The following is a 6,291-nucleotide window of genomic DNA, read 5'->3' on the forward strand; positions in this document are numbered from 1 at the left end:
AAGCCCGGAAGACACGGGGGAAAGAGAAGAAGGAAATTGATACAATGATCTGGGTCGCTACTGTCTCTAATCGTCGATAGATCGCCGGGCGCCGACATCCTCTAGCTCCTTCTTCAATTCATCACGACTTTGCTTGACAGCAGCCACAGATTCCTCCACCTCCTCCTTGTGCTCGATCCGGAGCTTCCTCAAGTGACCCATCAGTTCCTTGACAACCGTTGTCAGTGTCATCCCCGAGGAACCGCTCTGCCCATGCAGGATCTTCTAGCCGGCATCCTCCTCCTCCTTCTCGGTGAGCGCCATGAGGATCTTCGCATTGTCAACCATCAGTAGCTCGACAAGGCCGGTCGCCTTGTTAACCGAGGCATCGGTGATCTTGAGCAGCTTCTCAAGCCGTCGACCAGCTCCTGATGCATAGTGACGCTAACGAGAATGCGGTTGTGAGAGGCCTCACGTGACGGTGAGAGCTCATTCGAGGGCTCCGCGACGCGCCGAGACATCTCTGCTTCGGCTACAGCTTCGCGACGAGACCTCTCTAGTGCTTCTACGGCCTTGGTCTTTGCTGCCTGGTTATATGTCCACCCTAAACTCCTCCTAGCGGTCATGGTGGAACGACTTGACCTGAAGGACCAGTTTTGTGGGTGATGAGGAGAGGAACTGTGAACTGATTTTCGAGTGGGTAGTTTTGATAGCCCGGTGCTAAGTGTGAACACATATTAGTTTGATAGGTGTGAAAAAATTTGCAATTACTTATTGCATCGTAATCTGCAATGTGATGAGAAACAAGGTCAAAATTTATTGATGGCAGAAGGTTGACCACGTGGTTGCTCGCCGTTAAGGTGGCCATGACGCGCCCTACTCGCGTCTGTCTGAGCGTCTTTCTCGCCATTGAGGCAGCCGCGGCGCGCTCCATTCATCCGAGTCGGCTGTTTGCCATGTATCACACACATATTGTTAAGTTGAACTGTTTCTGTTGTGTTCCCTAATCGAAAACAGTTCGTCCGACTGCACCATATGCCCTATATCACGCACACTTTGATCTGGCTAACCGTTTCTGTTGCACTCCCTAATAGCAAACAGTTCATCAGAGCGAACTGTATGCCATATATCACACACACATTGATATGGCTGCCTGTTTTTGTTGTTCTGCCTCATCGCAAACAATTCGAATGGATTAACTGTGTGCCCTGCATCGCACACGCAACTAAAATCTGAACCATGTTTGATGCCTCCGCCACCGCAAACGTTTTGCACCTTTTTTGACGGCTTTTTTAACATCCCGTTTGTGATTAATGCATCACACACAGTTTCGTGAAAGGGTCTCTGATTGTAGTGTCGCAATAGCAGCATCCTAAAGTAGTGACATATCATCACAGAAGTGTATTTTTTCTAGTGTTGATTACAGTCTATCGGCCCCAACCTAGAGAAAGTTGTCAGTTCCATGGTCAAGCTTCTCGAGCTGATCTACGGCGGGGGATCGAAACCTGTAGTCAAGCTTGGCTCGGTCATTGCCGTTGGAATGGAACATGCCCATTCTAATGGCTCTGGTTGGCCCGAGGTGACTGTCGAGGATCTTGGAGAACGCATCCAAGGTTTTGCGATAGCCATGGCAGAGCTCTTGGGTGTCGATGAGGTCGAGAGGGGTGAAGTTCCATAGGAGGGAGATGATGACTGCCAACATATCATCGAGGAGGTTGCTGATGAGGTCTAGGCCTGCTGGAGTCGCTTGCGGTTATTGCTCGCCCTGCCTCTGCTTGTTGGCAGCCCCGTTCTCCACCTCCAGTGTCTCCTTGTCAGTGGCGATTTCTAATAGATGTGGGAGTACAGGGAATATTTAGTTAAAACAGGGCAAAAGAAAAGTGTATTGGTAACTAGAAGTTAGTAGGTACGAATGTAGTAAGAAAACGGAATAACAATTGGTTTCTTAAATACTACACAATTCATTTGATATTGCTGGGTAAGTCAACATGCAGATACTTCAAATGAAAACTTACTTCGAACAAAGTCTGGACAGATGATATCGTTGGGGAAGTTAGCATATATCTCATGACATGCTCTTTTATGTGCAGTGTAATTATAGTGCCAGCTTTCAGTACATAAAACTTAGAAATTTCTTTTGAAAGGCTAGTGCCAAAATAGGAGTCAGCACGTTCATCAAGTCTTATAGTAGCAACGATTGTAAATCCATGGTTTGTGTTCAGTATGACATCCCTGCAGTCTTGATTTATGTGAATGGAAGATTGTGCACTACAGATTCTATTGCATAGCAAGGGACGTGAAGCAAAAAATGGTAGGATTGTTAAAGAAAATATGGTAACATGCAAATATGGGCCCAAATTGAAAGAACTGTACAACTATTGAAATCGAAGGACAAAAATATATAATTAAACAGATAGGGTAAACATGATGTCATGGAAATATGAGAGTAATCCAAAGAATAATACATCATTAATTTACCTAATATAGAAAGAAGAGGGAAAAAAATCCTATTTGACTTATATGGTGCCTGTGGCACCTTTTATCCAACTGTAGCAATATTTATATATGTTCAGGAAAGTAGGCCATGCCAACCGATTTAGGGTGAGATTGAACATACCGCGCGCATCCTCAAGTCATCTGGTACGGTGAGATGGAATGTCTGGCGGAGGCCGCAAAGTCCCAATGTGTCCGCACACTATACACTCTATAAATGAAAGAAAACCCTCAAATCAGCTCGAATAAAAATGAATTCACGGCAATTTCGGCCTGGTGATTAAAGGTGGCCGATGAACTGGGATAAGAGATGAGATAATATCTCATTAAATTAGTTACCTTGTTGTTCATGAGAAAGAACCCTCATGTCATGCTCAATATGTGATCCTATCCGAGAGAGACTCGAAGGTCCCACCAAGGATAGAGCCGCATATTGAACCACTTTTGCAAGGTGGATATCATTACATCATACCATTACATAATAGTTGGGGATACATACAAAGGGGCATACAAATGCCACAAAAAGACATCAAACATCAGACATAATGTGAACATCCGACAACGGATGAAACACAAACAGAAACTCAAACGGCATCCACCCTGCTAGCAGGAACCTATCCCAAGATCACCGAAGAAGAAGAAGAACTCCAAAACAAGTAAATATCGCTCTCACGTCATGATCATCGCATTACCTGTACCTGCAACTATTGTTGTAGTAATCTATGAGCCACGAGGACTGAGCAATTTGTATGAATACTAGCAAAGCTTAATGGGTATGGAATGGATAAGTGGTGAGGTTGCAGCAAGCGACTAAGCATTGTATGGTGATCTTACGAGTACAAGAGTAAGATGGGAAACTACGCAAACGGTAGCAAACTAGTAATGATCAAGAAGTGATCCCGAACTACTTAGGATTCAAACATAACCCCACCGTGTTCTCTTCTTGACTCCATCGAAAAGTGATGATCACGGTTACGCATGTGGTTGGTGTATTGTTATTTTGGATCTAGTGTCAAGTTCTATACAAGCGGATATTAAAAATTCCCATCTGCCACATAGCCGTGGGCACGGCTCTCGAAAATTTAAACCCTGCAGGGGTGTACCAACTTAGCCCATGACATGCTCACGATCCGCGGAGACAATCCTCCATCGTGGGACCCTCTGATCAGACACGAAATCCCGGTGCACAAGACATTTTGACAATTGTAAAACAAATCCAGCAAGACCTCCCGGCGTGCCGACACCCTGATAGTAGCTGCGCGTATCTCATCTCAGGCCACGACGGATGAGCGACATGTACATGTGCCAAAATAACCCAGGTTGCCCTGGGGCGGGCCCGCATAGTGCTCTAGTTTGGACCAACACTCATGAGGAGCGCTCGCCCCGGGGTTGATTAAGCATCCTCTAGGTCCGGAAAGTCCCTATTCAAGTTTTAGTTGTTATTAGGCAAATGGTAAAACCAATGTTGGGCATTGCTGGAAGAGTTTTATTCAAAGCAAACTGTCAAGAGGGGCCCATAAACCCTCATCGTGTTAGGGATGCAAAATCAAATAACATAACATCGGTATTGCGGAAACTAAGGCAGCAAGGGTGGAACAAAACACCAGGCAAAATGTCTTGCCTTCCACCCTTTACCAAGTATATGGATGCACTGATTAAATTAGAGATATTGTGATATCCCATGATATCCATGTCCCAACAAGGAACAACCGGCAACTGCACCTGCAATTAGCAACGCTATAAGAGGGGCTGAGCAAAGCGGTAACATAGCCAAACAATGGTTTGCTAGGATGGCGGGAAAAGGTTAGAGGCTATCATGGCAATTTGGGAGGCTTGGTAAACAATTGGTAGGTAGCGTGACATAGCGATAGCATCGAGACAACTAGCATAGAAAAGATAGTAGTGAGATCCAAGGTGATGGTCATCTGCCTGAAATCCCGCTAGGAAGAAGACGAACAGGCGTAGTCGAACGAATCCTCACGATCGCAATGAAACATGAACTATCAAAAAGGAGCACAACCGGAAAGAAGCAAACAACATGGTAAACACGCAACACATAAACACAATATGATGCTTAACCAAGTATGATGCATGACAAGTCTACATGATGCTACTCATGGCAAGAGAGGATGCATACAAGAACCAAACATCAAAGCAAGTTTAAATGAGGCCGGAATCAACATAAACCAATTCCGAAATCTCCCCATATGCTAATTTCGAATTTGGCACTGATCTGAACACAACATTATGTTAAAGTTGTTAAACAGCAAGTTAAGATGCACCAAGATGATCTACGCGGCCTAGAAGATATGAGCAAAACAAGTTAGACATGGCATTGATGCAAATGCAAGCAAAACACAATCACAAGCACTCCAAAACATGGATGCAACATGGCATGATGAAACTACATGCAAAATCAAGCAAGTTTCAGGTAGAGAATGCTCCAAATGGAGCCACGGTTGCAAATACAATCAATACCAGTTGGAAATACAATCTGCCCAAAACATCAATTAAGCACCTTGCAATCAAGGAAAATGACATGCTATAGGAAACATATGGACACAAACTTGATATGCAGTGAAAGTATCGATTTCATGCTTTAAATAACATCAAGTTTCATGTTCATAGGGATCAGGATTTATCCAATGAGATCAATGCAAAAAGCAACTTTAAAACATAGATTAAGACAGTGAAAAACTGGGCATACGTGTGAGCAGGAATAACATGTTGACATGTTGGAGGGATGAAACAATGATGCTACATTGCAAGAACATAACAAGCAAAAGCATGGCATTAAAGTACATATTAAACATAAAAAAACATGATTACTAAGCATCTCCATATAACCTCTACATCAATGGCATTCATCAAGACAAGTAAGCAAGTCATAACAGATTCCCAGACTTAGTGAAAAACAAAGTATGGCAGAAAACTGTTACATGATGCATACTTTAAGATAACAAAAGTATATGCAAAAAGACCAAGTCATGGCATCAAAAGGGCATGGAAAGCATGTACTTGTCAAGCACTACAAAACATGATCACCGAGCTACTGCTAGAAACCACAAGGACATGCTCAAAACATCATGGCAAGATGGCAAATGATATCAGATTCACTGACTTATGCAACTCATCTCAAGGCATTTCATGGCATGTGAATCTTACCAACGGCAAGATGACATGTTTGTACAACTACTCAGGTCAAGAGCATGGTCATAGGATGCATCGGACGGTAGGTATTGACATGGGAAAAATGAACTCACTAATAACAGGCTAACAGAAGCATCATTTAGCAATTTGAGATCATGGTAATAACAAGGTACAGCAGGCCATATTTGCAAACAAGGGCATGGATGGATAGAGTATAACAAGGTATACAAAACATCCTTACAGATATGTCTCCAATGTATCTAATTTTCCAAACACTTTTGCCCTTGTTTTGGACACTAACTTGCATGATTTGAATGGAACTAACCCGGACTGACGCTGTTTTCAGCAGAATTACCATGGTGTTATTTATGTGCAGGAACAAATGTTCTCGGAATGACCTGAAACTTCACGGAGCCACTTTTCAGAAAATATGAAAAATACCTGCGAAAGATGAAGGCCAGGGGGGCCACCACCTCTCCACGAGGGTGGGGGGCACGCCTACCCCACTAGGGCGCGCCCCCTACCTCGTGGGCCCCCTGTTGCCTCTCCGACTCCAACTCCATATATTGAGTTTCGGGGAGAAAAAAATCAAGTAGATGAAATCATCGCGTTTTACGATAGGGAGCCGCCACCAAGCCCTAAAACCTCTCAGGAGGGCTGATCTGGAGT

The sequence above is a fragment of the Triticum urartu genome, chromosome 6A (genome assembly GCF_056163025.1).
Source record: "Triticum urartu cultivar PI428250 chromosome 6A, HENAU_Tu73, whole genome shotgun sequence".
Classification (NCBI taxonomy): Eukaryota; Viridiplantae; Streptophyta; class Magnoliopsida; order Poales; family Poaceae; genus Triticum; species Triticum urartu.